A 15,976-nucleotide genomic window follows, 5' to 3' on the forward strand; every position below is an offset into this window, starting at 1 on the left:
TTGCAGGGGCGCCACTATCGCACCGGGGTTTTAGTACGGCAAAAACTTTAAAAAGATAACGTGTGACAGCATTATTAATAGTTTGCGATTCTTTAAAGAGTCTTCTGATATCGTCTATATGCTTTTTAAATTAAATAAAAGATAAAGAACACGCGTGTGAAATGTGTAATACAAATTAATGGATCTTTAGGGCGAAAAACATTAAATAATGTTATCAATATTCTGGTACATGGAAAATTAATATACGTGTAATCCATTACTGACTGAACGGGAAATGAAATGCGGTTAAAATTGATTGCAGAAAGAAGTGTAGGTCTATCGTTCTAAAATAATATAATATAATTAACGATATTATCTTCTGTTAAAAAGTCTATGATATATTATTATTATAGTGAATTAATTCTACGTACATGAGTTTTCCTTAGGAAGAATGAATGAGACTCTGGCTTACCTGTAACAAATAGATAATACGAAATTAGTACATACATAATAAATAAAGTCAATATTTTCTTAGTTGAATTCTAGTTTACATCGTGATAATAATTATCATGTTGTAAAATGGAATAATTTGTTTAAATTATATTGAATAAATACTGTTATTAAATCGATAGATATATCAGTTATAACATCATTATCAAAACCACAAAAATAAACGATTTATCTACGCCTAAGTATAAATCTCGAGTCGGGATGATTCGTCTCCTTCACCTTGGGACTGTTAAAAATACTTAATTACCTAGAATCCGCAATAATTTACTTTCACAAAGGTTATTTAATTATTAGGTGCAAGCAAATAATTATCAAATGGTACCACTTGACAATAATATTTATTAAACTATTTATTTTATTCAAACTAATAAGATACAATATTTGAGAATACATTCTATATATTGAATATACAAAATTTTGAAAACATCGCAAACTCAATAGAAAAAATCTTTTTTTGTTTTTCAATAGATAAGCATTTCATGTAAGAACTATTAGTAAAAAATATCCTAATTAAGTAGGATGTCCGTAGCTTAATTGGAAAAGAAACCCTAGTGCGAATTCAGCGGTTACAGGTTCATGTCTCGTCGGGTGTCTTTTTTCAAGAGTTGTTTTAAATGTTTTCAAATTATGTAGGTACGTTCAATAATATTAAATTGAATTTTATACTACTGATTAGGATAAATGCAAAACTAGGATAAGATATAAGATAAAATAAAAAATAATAGAAGATAATAAGAAAAATATTATGCTGTATTTAAAAATTTTAAATAACGTCCACCAGCAAAGGCGTCCAGCAAGGTGATACAATATTACCGAAACTATTTACACGAACCTTGACGACTTGTTCAATCTTCACGAATAAAATGACAAAAGGAATCCTAATAAATGGGAAGTGGAATTTAGGCTTAGAAAAATAATGTAATGATTAATAAAGGCGAAAGTCATCTTCAGCTGACCGAAAGCAGGAGTTGCCATTGTATCATCTTGCATGTAGTATCTCAATATAAATTTAGTGATATTATATTATGTAGTAGGTAGATATGAGAAAAGTTTTACGTTCGCTATGTAGAGAGGAACAATGCCTGGTGTTTATTGTACTGTTTAAATAAAATAATTTTTAGCTGGAATGTTCGTACAATAATCGTGCGTTTTGAGTATGAAATACATTGCCTCGAAGCGCCATCGATCGCGAGGCCGCAATTAGCATATAAACGGCTCTGGTTTTGTGGGCGAAACCGGTCCTAAGGCCGGGACTGAATAATTGCACCCTTTTCGCATTTACTCAGTGTCAACAATATTGTCCAAAGTTACACGTTTGACTTTTTCCAATCCCAACACATATTGGGTCCATGAATAAGATTGGTCTGTTTTAAATTCAAATCTACCCGCTTGAAACCTATGCAAAACAGGCCTGCGCCCCCACACCTGTTCCTGAATGTTTCCCCTTTTTCTCGTACAAAGTTAGTTAACGTTATGGACAGGTAGAAAAATATGGTTTAATAATACCATCATCAACATCAGCCTAGATTTACTTATGAATAAATTTCTGGGTGAGACTTTTCAAGATGATTTCAATCATCTCGGTTCATTTCGTTGCCTAAGGTACATAAGTACTTGTATCAGTAAAATACTGAAGATTAAATAAAATGTTTCTTAAGTTAGAGACTAACTTACGGGACTTGAAGAATTAGAAGAAAATTAACGGAATACACAGCAGTTGCAGACACCATATTTCGTGGCTTATAAGAGCTTTAGTAATTCGTACGAGTGCAGCTCCACCGAATTATTTCGGGTAGCTGACGACAAAGTGTGCATCGCCATGACAGTGACTGGCATCCGATAAGGAATGTCGCATGTAGGATAAATTATTTTTAATATTTTATTGATTTTTATTTGTGTCGGTTTTTCACTGGTTACGGCTGTTGCTCCATCGAGGTTGTTCTAACATATCACTAAACACCCAAAAGGAGTTAAATGTCATGAATATATCACATGTATCACTTTTTGTATTCACGCAGTTAATTATTACAATAAGTTAACTGTCTAAGCAGTGTTTCTCAACCTTTTTATACCTGCGGCTCACTGAATATAGGAGAAACGTTTTGCGGACCACTAACGCAGAAATAAAAAATATTATTTTTTGGTACATATAATAACGTCAGATCGCGGTTGATTTCGTAATGTAAAACCATTAATCTATTTTAAGAACAAGAACACAATGCACAAACACTTGCAGGTGCATGGGTTTTAAAGATTTTATTGAATTTTGTAGCATATGCATTTGGACGCCAAAAAATCATGGACAACCAGAAAATTTCTGCGGACCACCGGTTGAGAAACACTGAGTTAGACTATTCTAACACATAATATTTTCGCTACCTATTGCATACCCCCCTTCAACCGTATCCGAAAACTTCTACGTATGCAGTTCGCCGTATCACACTTCACCGTGAAATGTTGTATCGGAAATAATATATGGCCGCACATTAACGACCGCCCAACCCTTTTGGGTCGTATAGTACCTACTGACATAAAATTCATATCTAAATAAAACACGTTTCTTGACGGTTTACACTTTACAGGAAGCCAGCAGCAAACAAATTTTGAAAATAGCCGATATACTGGATTATTTGTTAGGTTAGGTTATGTTAGGTTTTCATTCTTGAATTCATGAATTTTGCCAAAATCAGCTATTCAAATTGAACTATTAACGTTCATATTTAATCTAATATAATTGGATACCGTTATAGTACACGGTCATCTCTTTCCGATAAGAAAGCTCACGGCGAACTGTGCCACGGTGAAGTGTTTTACGCACAATTTACACGTAACCTCTTCAACAGGTGCGCTACACCAATTACCCGTTATATCCCGGAACCGAATTTAATAGTATTAATTTGAATTAAACAACACGATACGTCTATAATATTCTTATAATTGCCAAATAATAAAATTATATTTCACTAACTGCAAAACCCCTCTTATATTCAATTAGGACCTGTAGTATAGCAATAATAAAGTTTGATAATCATCCTAGCAGTTTGTCTAATAGTTTAAGTTTAAGCCATAATTAAGAACACAAAGGGGTGTAATACTCACTAGTTATAACTTCTTTTTTTGTTTTTAATTTTGTTTTTTAAGCTCTAGAGGGAAGGAAAGTTCTTAACGGAGATTAATGAAAGGATTATCCCGCTTTAGTAAGCAAGGCAATAAAAAAACTTTCGCGAGAATTTAAAATTTTGTTCTTTTTTGTGTTCCATCTCGCTGAAATCTCAACAAGGTGTGCGAAAATAACTCTTTCCAAATGAAATTATGATTTTTTTTTTGGAGAGGAAAAGATTTAAATTTTAAATTACACCCGCTGCCCTAATGCTGTGTCTAGGAAAGAAGAGTTTTGATTCGATTAAAATATACAGAACAAAAGAATATTTAAATTACAATTTACGCTCCCGGATACAATCTAGGCATTTTAAATAGTATATTGTAGGTACCGAAATACTTTTATAGTAGATAGTCTAATAAAATGTTTTGTGAATAGAAACAAGAAACAGAATATGAAAATATAATTTTAAAAAAAAGTTTTGTTAATAATGAATTGGTGAAATTATCATTGGTTTTTTGGTTGTTTCTAGATAAGAAAATACCGATACAGGTTTCGTCTTAGCACATTATCATGAGAAGAAATTATTATTCAATGTTGTAAATTACGAAAATATTTTTAAACCTAAATCGCACCCTCGCAACTAAACTGCCACAATCCAAAAAACGTCAAACAGAGAAAATCAGCTTTGAAGTTTTTACTTTTCGCATTTTTGTACTGTGTTTTTGAAATATGTTTAGATATTGAATGAAGTTTTGACTTGAATTTGATGACTTAGAGATATGACATTTTCGGTACATATACTATGAACGGTAGACAATGAAACGTAGTAATTAACTCAAAACATGTAAATTTGGACTTATGGCGGTTTAGTTGCGAAGGTTGCGAAATAAATTATACACATATGGGATGTTATTTCATTGAATTCATACTTTTATTTGTAAAGTAAAAAAAGATTAAAGAAAATAAACCTTTTTTCAACGAATAATTCAAAAGATTTAAGAATGTAACATTCTATATACATACATATCTACATACAAAACTTATCAGAGAAATTATATTATAACCAACAAAAAAATCTTTTCTGGTGGTTATATAATTCGAACTTATGCCACTGGGATTAGCGCCCATGTGCTCTACCAACTAGCTTAGTGCGCCCTATCTAATTGCCACGAAATGAAGAAGTAGTTTTCACAATTCTCTCTTAATACTTTGGACGCTGAAGACGCACCTGGTGCGTAATGACCAAGCGGCCGATCGATGTAATTAACGTGCATTTTAAAAGTGGTAATTAAAAAATCATTATCTAGTCAGCAGCGAATGAGATTATTATATGATTAATCAATTAGCTTGTTCATATTATATTCAGAATTTAATAAAAATGTTATAATGTTGTATTTAGTCGACAGATTTTCAAATGTATTTAAATATGTATTAACATTCAAATATATAATTAAACAGTATTTTACTTATTCTGGGGTCATAGTCATAACTCGTAGCCAACAACATAAACCTACACATTGCTTTATTGACCTTTTTTAAAATTGTATATTTAATTAATGTTAGAATTAGCTATTTCATTAGTGATCACTGGTGAGATCAAATCATAACAAAACTGGACAAGACGTAATTTTATTTATAGTAAAAATTTTAAGATAAAATCTCATTATTGTTACTAGCCAAAGGATAGATTCAGAACGAACTTGCCGTGAATAGCAGAATGATAGTAATAAATTCATATTTCTCCTGGACAATGGCCAACGATCTACCTCATACTGGTTGCATTTAATTTTTCGTGCGCCGCGCTGCACCTTACTTGCATTTGTCAATGACGGGGATTAGTCACTGGGTGCATTGTGTCACGATTGTATGCGCTCAATTGCAGCCGCGGTTGACAATGCACATCATTTTATATGTGTCGCACTTGCCTTCAAAACTATGGCAGTTTATTATCAAGTTTATGGGCTTTGGTGCAGCGGATGGGATATGACATTATTTACGCTGGAAAACAGATTAAATGCGTTTACTGTGATAGAATGATGAAGATAAGTAATACAATAAATGTGACAAGAAATATGTAATGAATAATAATTGTAATTATCCAAGAAGTCTCAATTTCACTATTGCAATCAAACGACAAACACATACGGTCAACGGACGCGAAAACGCATGCCGTCTACGATGTGTAAATGGATGTATTCGATTTCGTATATGAAAATTGCGTAGATATTGTGAAATCACATGTAATTATATTACATCACTACGCATCTGTAGATCGTGTGTGTTGAACGCAGTAGCAAAATTCGACCGGCGCATATTTTATATACACAAGACTGCTTTCGGCCCGCTACGGCAGCTAACTAAGGTAGGAAAGTATCGAAATATTAACACTTATTGTAACAATTACACTAAGTTAGCCGTCTAAACAGTCAAAACTGACTATCTCGCTCTGAAATTTATCATAGCCAAAAGAGGTGCTGTTAAAACATAGCGCTTATTGTAACAATTACAACTAACGTATTGTAATTGCTATAATAAGTGCTAATATTTTGATACTTTCCTACCCTAGATAGCTATTGTAGCGGCCGAAATCAGTCTTTTATATATAATAGATGCGCTGAAGTAGAATAAAAAAAATACAATAACCATTTCGACTAAATACAGAGCGTATATCATCAAATTGGACAAATATTAATATTATACTGTTTACCAGAATTGGATTTCAGCTCAACTATAATTAAAAAGAACGGAAGAGGTAGAGAATATAATTACATGTTAATTTAATTATGAATGCACAAGCAATGCACTATATGAGAAAATACATCAAAGTAGAACAATAATTTAACTATGAATGTGCGCAAATGCGATTGCTTCTTGTGCGTATGAATTAGAGAAGGTTAATGTGATTGTTGTAGCAGCTACTTATTTCGACGGTACTTACGTCAAGCCTATTGCATCGCTTTCCCTCTCACGGCACCCCTCAGACTATGTCTTATTTCGTACAAAAAACTATCGAACCGCACAGTAATATAGTAGGCTTATATAATAATCTACGCATATTTATTATTAAAAACAGGGTGCACTACTTCTGACCTTATTTTTCTCTTCAAATTAATCAATAACCATTCTGATTCCTCACAATTACTTTATAATATTAAATTTAATGTACCCGGAGTAAATATTCGTCCTGGCATTTTCTCACTCCTTTACATTCATTTCATACATATAAAACCCACCTAGGTTACAATATTGTCCGGACGTGGCTCGATGCTGCAGAACTTTAAATCTTTGTTAGTGATCGCGTGGATCCATTTTGTTATCTTGCCTCTTTCAAATTAAGTTGCTCCAAAATCCACGATTAAATTGTATCAGGACGACTGCTTTTTTATTAATTTAAATTGAATTTTTCTTTTCTCAAATTGGCTGTCTTCTCTACAGATCTACTTTCTTATGTTTTTCTGTATTTTTTTCCATCTTTCTTATGATTAGGTACTGCTAATGTGTTTTTCTTTCTTTATAACCATTTTCATTAACTCTCCAATTATATTCTTTACATTAAGTAGTACCTAATATTTGACCTAATTTAATTTGATTTATTATGCTTTCTATGCCCTGCTGTTATTAGGATCATCGCTTATTATTTTATTATATATTATAATTATTAGTATTCTCTGTGATTGATCCTGTTAGATAACATCTAGAGTCGAAAACAAGACTTAAATTGAAAACACTTAGTGTTCGAAATACAAGTTCCTCCAACCACTCTGAAACTCCAACAGAATAATTATAGAATCTTTATTAACAAAAACGATAGTACCCGAAAGAATATTATTTTAAATAATACAATAACTGTTAAAGAAAAAATCTGATTGCTAGCGTTTGGAGAAAAGATAATTTCTCGCATATATTATGCCGAGATTATGTTGTAAAAATGTAAAACAATTTTATTTTGCCGATTCCACATACTGCGGCACCGATTATCGACTATTTTGCATACTACAAGACCATGCGTGGAAGTATAACGAGCTTGTATGTCGTTGGGGGCATTTTTACCGTTCTCCCACTGCACTTTTATGCTTTTTTTAGTACGCCACTGGCGCATCAATGTGACTTAACCCATACTTGAAACAAGCGTACCTATAACATTCGATGCAATATAAATTATTTTAACTGATTTAACTTTCGAGTAAATACAAATTAAACTTATTCTGTTTTTTCCTATTCCCTTTTCACAAAATCTCTGCTTTCCCATCGCGGACAGTTTCCTTCGTTATTTTCGGGAGCTGGTACCATCAGGCTAAAATCTTTTGACAGGCGAAAACACAACACCGTGTTCTCTACAATTAATATAATGCTTGTCTGGCTTATCCAGTTTAACCTCAGCAGTTTTTTGAAGATTGAGAGTTTCGGTGTCACCAGATGAGGTTATCAGCATGCCACCTATGACCAATTTTGGTTTAATTGAGACACCTTGCTTTTTACCGACACCACCAGTTATGCGTAACATAATTAACGTAAGGCGTGCTTCAAAAGTGAGCTGAGTGTGCGTGATATTGAGTCACCAAATAGTATATTAAATTTAATATTTATCTGTCTCCTCCACTGAACAGATTATTGGATAGAAATGCTTACGCCAGAAGCCATAGCCATGGACGAAGGCTTTGGAGCCAGTTTTCGATCATTACTTAATGACCGTCAAGTCATAAAACGAACTAAATCCTCAAATATTACTAATATTGAATGTGCGTTCCGTTTGAGTTTGAGTACCAACTTCATTTCCTTTTAGCATTCAGGCATATATCTTGTTGATGTATATATGATGTTGATATCTACTTAAAATGGTTGCCACCATGCACACTATTTTGTGTAATAAACGTGTGCTGCGCAGCTACTTTTTCCCACAATTATGTCTGTACCATCACCCGATCCTCGGCCTTGTTCAAGAATTGTCTGGGAGGGTAGGTATACCTAGTTTAGCCTCAGCAACATCGTGTGTCCGGAAACATGTGAAAACCGTGAAAAATGTTGTATGGGAAATATATGACCGTATATTAAAGAGCGACCAACCTCTTTGGGTCGTATAGTACTGACATAAAATGCATGTCTAATTAAAACACGGTTCTTGTCGGTTTACACTTTACAGGAAGCCAGGAGCAAACAAATTTTGAAAATAGTCGATATACTGGATTATTTTTTAGGTTATGTTAGGTTATGTTTTCATTCTTGAATTCATGAATTTTGCCAAAATCAGCTATGAAAATTGAATTATTGTTCATATTGAATGTAATAAAATTGGAGACCGTATAGTAGGTGTACGGTCATCTCTCTCCGATAAGAAAGCTCACGGCGAACTGTGCCACGGTGAAATGTTTTACCTAGGTACAATTTACATGTAACCCAACAACATACCTTAAGCGTCGATGACATTGTGCTACTTTACAAGCTATAAGCCAGCCAATTTACAATCTGCTTGTAAACTCACCCACTGTCAACTAGCTAACAAGCAGATTGTAAACAATCTACCGAGAAAAGTTTAAAGCCGGGCTACTTTACTCGCTACTTGCTGTCGTGTGGGCTAATCTGCGTCTACGCAGTAGAGCGATAGTGGCGAACCTGCCGGTAAAAAAACGAACTACTCAATATGTCCTGTCAAATAGTACCAAAAATGACGGTTTCAACTCGCTAGCTTGTTGGCTTTTGAGCGAGTGGAAAGTTATGCGTGTTATCATCACAATCGCACTAGCTGACTCGCCCGCTTTTAAACTCGCCGACTAGCATCTTGTAAAGTAGCTCAATGTCGCTTTACACTTAGAAAAATCCTGATAGTTGAAACAATTAATGTTCGATAAATGTTCTATTTCACCTAATTGGATGTGACGAATTTTGTGTGTTTCGAGGGTTAAGGATGCCATAAATAAATGCGACTCTCATGTCAAGAAGAAGTGTGGCTGCGGGCTATCGCAGGTCTTCCCACGCGGTGAAGGCGCTCGACGGAGGACGCCTTTACAAAACTTGACGAGAGCTTTTGAGCGTTTAACAGGTGACGCAGTGCCAAAGGGATTTATTCATCAAAGGCGACGCGATATAACCTTTCATTAGCGAGGATTGTTTTTCCTTTAAGTTAATTAATTGTTCATAACATAATACTAATTCATACATAAATCTTATAAAATAATTTTATCGTCACGCGCCACTCGTCCATGTCTCTTTTAATATCTATATATAATTTTAACCTTTACACTCAAACTAGAATTTATATAATGTATTTCATAGTACCGTATTCCCAAACTTTGTTGCCATAATATAAAACCAAGAAAATACCAACTAGTGTTTCTATTCATCACTGCCCGAACATATTATGTCACATTTACACTCAAGCAACCATAAGAATAACAATTTATTCATCCCCCGATATTTCTCTGTGACTGAGGGTCATGACTATTCTGAAGTATTATATAATTTTAAATATCTCTGATGGTGTTACAACTCAACTTGCTTTGGTTTCCTTCGCCACTTTCTTCCAGTCAGTGTGATCCTTTGTATGCATTGCCATAGGGAACGTATTTTATATTTAGAATTTTATTAATACGTCACATATATATGAGCAGAAATGAGCTTAAGTTGATATTGAGTCTAACCTCAGACCACACGGTGGGCAAAAGACTCGATGTCCTCATGAAGAAAAGAGATTCGTAGCTCTGCGATAAGTGTGGTGTTCAAAACAATGCACACATAGTGGTATAATTCCTCACATTTGTACGGTAGAGCTGCGACTAGCAGATCTCCTGGAGAACGTCGAAGTTTTTAAAAGAGAGACGTGGAAAGAGCATGGGAAGCTTAGACTATAGATACATCTAGACCCGTTGCATTGCTAAATGAAGCCGCGTGCCTTACGTTTGGTTTGTGAGCGAGCGAACGCATTCGTCTACAAATGTCCGAGACCATAGACCATTTCGCTAGTGCTCGCCCAAAGTGCTCGCACTAGACGCTCAGAATTAAAATATAATTTTCTATTTTTTTACGTTATATAGTATTTTTAAGCGGTCAAAATGCAAACATTAGATAAAGATATCCATAATTTAAGTTATTTTAAAGAAACACTAGGTCACTGATATTAAAATATAATATAATAAAATACGAATAAATTATCACGAACATGTATCAACTTACTTATGAAACGTAATACCATCTTCTTGCTTATCAATACGGCTACCACATTTTAAGACAACACACAGAACCATCTTTTCTACTTAATTAACCAAAAATATTTACCACTGACTTTATGTTTAACACAAAAATATCAATTTTAGCAACACGAGCTCGCAAGTTTTCGACGCTATGTGAAGCGTTTCGCCCCGATTTGATGGCGATACTTTTGGAAACTGGCTTGTAGCTAGTATACCTTTTATCTTACTCTAGCGCGTGTCGCAGAGACTGTAAGGGTGCCGAATACTTTCTCACTCGCACTCATGCATCGTTTTTGTTCAGGCCTTGATGGGAAGGCATTCGCATATCAGTGTATAAATCCCGGGTTATGACTACATAAATTCTTGCCCATATTTAAATAAATAAACAGGAATCTATAATATACCCATTTATAGCTACTAATTGAAATTGAATTTTATCTATTATATATTAATGTGAGTATAATAATGTGTATTAAGTTTATTGAAAATCTGACACATCACCACGACACTGAGAGGTTAAAAAAAGATCGCTATAAATAACAAATTTATTAACAAAAAGTTTAATAAAATTCCTGCTCCGTAATATCACAAAAAGCAGAAGCGAAACAAGAAGTGGGCGTTACAAATTTGGCGCATTAATCATAAAAGAGATAGTGCCACCGATCTCAATACTGCACTGGGAATTTAATAATAATATTTAAACGGTGAGACATGGAGGTTATCTTAACTTTGTATCTACGATTCATCGGTTGTTGGTTTCATCGTCTCATATCATCAATGGTTTACCAATGAGTCAAAAAAAATGATAATATTATTATTTCTGGAGTAAATGGAGTTTACTTCTACTAATATGCGTAAAACTTAGATAGTTATATAATCCGTACAATAATTCACACTCTACAGGAGTATATCCTGACCCATATCGGTAGACTGTCGAGCTACTGGTCAGACTCGAAAGCAAGATTATTTGACGCATCAATGGACGGCCTAATCGCGGAAAAGTGTGGAGTCTGATACAATGACTACCTGACGAGGACTTGCGACTCTTCAAATATATAAACGGCAGAGCACCTGCAATTGATGGATTCTCAGGAGGAAATATTCATAGAAAAACTGAAACCGCATTGAGGTGATAATGACGTGTATGAACAACTTACTCTAAATGTATTTCATTAATCCACTAGTACCTTGAACAAACCTTCTGTTTTATTCTTCTTGGTGCCGTGTTCATTGGAAGGTTGGACAACAAATTGCGGTACCTAGTACCTACGTCAGCCTATGCTAATTGCATCAATTCTTTAATAATGGTATTTTGAGCCAGATTCCAAGGTTCCTCATCTCAAGGTAGCCTCCTTTTAGGTACGTTATACCATCCTCTGAGTAGTGAGTTCCGATAGTTTTAAAGCGAAATATATGCCTGAAGCAAAGAATTTGGACTATAATAGAAGGAGTTACATACGTTATGTCTGTTGATTCTGTTGTGTTATTCATTTGAAATCATTTTACAAATGCATGACCCATGGTTTAGGTTTAGTTGGTAAAATTCACAAATATTAGTATCGCTCTGTTGTCAATCCAAATTGCTTACATATGCAATGGCGGCTATTCGTTATGTTCGTTGTGATTACTCACTAGAGTGCAGTGTTATAAACCGATTTACACAAATTTTAAATGATTTTTCAACTAAATAATAATGACGAACTGTAGTATTTATTACTGGTTGCTTATATACTCATGTTGTTCGTGAAGGATTATCCTTTTATACGTCTTCCAATAAGAAGTCACTTGTAGTTAACATAATCAGTATACCAGTGATACTGTTTTGCTTCGATCCTTCCATCCCTATAGATCAGAGGTTCCCAACCCCGTGCCCGCGGGCACCATGGCACCCGCGGAACGATTCGTATGTGCCCGCCACTATTCGACAATAATTAAACGGGTCATTATTTATTAAGCATCTTCAAGTGTTAAAAAAACAATTTGAAGAGAGATTTTTGCAGTTTACAGATATCGAGCCAATTGTTTCCTTCAGTATCAATCCTTTTACTTGCCAAATAAATGTAATGGAAATGGCCGCATGTATTGCAAATTTTATTCAAGGTAAGACAGAAAAACTAGAGTTAGACATTTTGGAGCTTACGAATGATATTTTGCTTAAATCCTTAATATCAGAGGACTTTTGGAATACAGTGGACAGAGAAAAGTTCCCATTTTTGAAAAAAGCGGCATATAAAATTGAATCATTTTTCGGTTCGACATATTTATGCGAATCATTGTTTTCAAAATTGAACTTAATAAAATCAAGATATAGACCTCGACTCACCGATGAGCATCTTTATGATTGTTTGCTAACAGGATTATCGTCATACTCTCCTAATTATGAGGTACTGGCCAATGATATTTATTTATTACTTATTATTAACTTATTTATTAATAAATTATGAATATAAGAAAATAAATTATGGGAAATTGAGAAGTTATGGAAGGAGTTTGTCGATTAAAAATAGGTGGTGCCCGCCAACCTACCGATATTTTAGAATGTGCTCTAGAGTACAAAAATGTTGGGAACCCCTGCTATAGAGTATGAAAAAAAGTTTTTCAACATCTTTGGTCTGAAGAATGAACAAGTTATTTACTTCAAAAGGAAGATAATTTTGGCAGCAAATTAAAAGTAGTCAACAATAATTCAAATTAGATAAATTTTCTGACTTACAGAAAGTCAAATTTCTATTACCTACTAGAATTCCGTGTTCTAGAATTTATTAGAAGGTAATTTTATCTATATGTCATGAAATTATTCGCTGAGGAATTAAACATCTCTTACGGAAAGTTATGACTACGCGAGCATAATAATTTGCAATCCTCTATCAAAGAGAAATATAATATATCTAGTTTCATATAGGATCATTAAGGCGAATCTGTATCAATTGGAATCTGGAAGCTGGTAGGTGAAACGGCCCCAGGCCTCACTTGGCTCCCGATCGTCGCGTGATAGCTGCTGCAGTAGCCAATTCGCTTTTTCAACATCCTCATACTATTATGCTCGCCTGATACTTTACCAATCCGATTTATAATGTTATATTACTGCATGCATTCAACTCCCACGTAAATAATAAAGGAATGTTAAATTGTATTATTAGCTTTATATTCGATCGATAGGAGAGTTATGATCAAAATATTCCTATTTTAATACTGTCTTTCAAGTATGCTTCCCTTATCCATTATTGGAAGCTTTTTCAATGAACATCCTTATGGTATATGAGACTCTGATACTTATTGCATCCATTGAAAACTCCCACGTAAATAATAAAAATGCTAAATTATTAAGCTTCATACATAGAATTGAAAATAATTTATCAATTTCCAGTATCTGCATTCTAGTGCGATTTATATTTACGAATAAGAGTATTTTTGTCAAACACTGCGAATTCTTCTAAAATTGTGTAATAAAAAGTCTTTCCAAATATTAAAAAAATATATTAAAATCAACGGAATTTTCTATCTAAGTCCTTGTAATTGAATATTTCAAAAAAAAAAAAAAAAACGTCAATTTCAAAAAACATTTGTTTTTATTTTAAAAAAAATCTATTTATGTAGAATTCAGCAGGCATTCTTAAATTCCAACCAAATGGGGGACACAGTGACAATATTAAGAGAAACAGTCTTGAACGACGAACAGTAATTAAATTTATTTCCTGTCTGTATCACGGAAAGGTCAACATTTATTTACATAATTATTATAAAACCTTTTTTCTATACAATGATAAAAAAAAATATTTTTTTGTAAATATTTTGTTACAAACATGTAAAAATGGAAACAATTCCATAATGTGATAACACTGATAACCAATATCGGTAATGTTTATCTCAGATTGTAACACCTAGATCCAACAAATTATTTGAAATTTGTCAGTGGCTGGATAATGAATTATTATAATACTATGTCATCCTAATAACGATATGCTGGCCTATTATTTATCCTTAATGATTGAATTATTAAGGCTAACTAAAGTAATGATAACACACTACATAAGTATTATAAGCTACAATTTAATCTAATGTAGATAAAAAAATATACAGATTGATATCTCTTACTATTTTGGTGGGTGGATATTTTTTTTTTTTTACTAGTTGGCAGGTACCATATTCTTTTTCGTCTTTTTTCACCCTGTCACGACCCAGCATTAGGGCATAGGCAAGCATAAGTTCGCGCCACTTCCCTCGATCCATCGCCAACTCTTGCGCCTCCCGCCATTCCAAGCCTGTAGCGCGTAGATCGCTTTTGTAGCACCGCTGCAGGGTGAGGGAGGGCCGGCCACGACGACGGAACCCTTGAGGCTGTGCCACAAGGGTACTATGTGTCGCACTCTTTGTCGGCATCCGGAACACGTGTCCCAGCCACGTAAAACTTTTCTTTGTGATTACCTCAATCACCGAAGGCTGCTGTGTCTGATCACGAACTCGGGTGTTTGTAACATGGTCGTACCAGTGTACCCCTAAGATTCGGCGGAGACATCGATTCTCAAAGCTCAAAAGCATATGCTATAATTATGACCTGTGTTAGTACGTACTTATAGAAGGCCTCGTTTATTTCAATATTAAAGAATGAATGAATTTATAACTTATGAGAAACTCTTTAAAGTTATCTTTTAAATATCTCCCTTTTACTACTCTGCTTGCCTGATACTTTCCAATATATAATAATGTAAAATTACTAGTCCTGTCTCCCACGTGATAATAAGCGAATGCTGATAAATTATTATTTTATCTTCTGTGCCATGTACCTACCAACTTGACCGCATGAGAAAATTATATTTGCAAGAAAATTTCTATAATGACAAATGACTTCTAACAATCGAACACATTATATCATTGTGTATGAAATAGTTACAATGAAGACAAATATTATTTGTCTTCAAAGCAATAATAATGACAACAAAATGTCAATATATTTTATAATTAATATTATCTAATTTTACTAACAGTCACAATTAGAATAACATTATACAATATTGTGTATAATCCATTAAACCATAATAGTTACATTTTACTAATCTAAGGCGTAAAACCCACTTAACGGAGCGAGTGGGGCGGGGCTCTCGCGCAAATTTCACAAGTGGCGTGTAAATCATCGAAAATACAACGCTTTGTGCCCGCCTGCCCCATGAGTCACCGTTTTGTGGCTTTTCAGCCGGACGAA

General features: G+C 34.0%; 1 protein-coding gene across 1 annotated transcript in view; it reads right to left on the reverse strand.

Moving 5' to 3' along the window:
- Window positions 1–15,976, reverse strand: part of robo1 (roundabout guidance receptor 1) — an 824,247-nt gene that overhangs the window by 178,390 nt on the left and 629,881 nt on the right. The window lies entirely within an intron of this gene.

Source organism: Rhyacophila brunnea, unplaced genomic scaffold (genome assembly GCF_057557595.1).
Source record: "Rhyacophila brunnea isolate RB1 unplaced genomic scaffold, BYU_Rbru_1.0 scaffold_6, whole genome shotgun sequence".
Classification (NCBI taxonomy): Eukaryota; Metazoa; Arthropoda; class Insecta; order Trichoptera; family Rhyacophilidae; genus Rhyacophila; species Rhyacophila brunnea.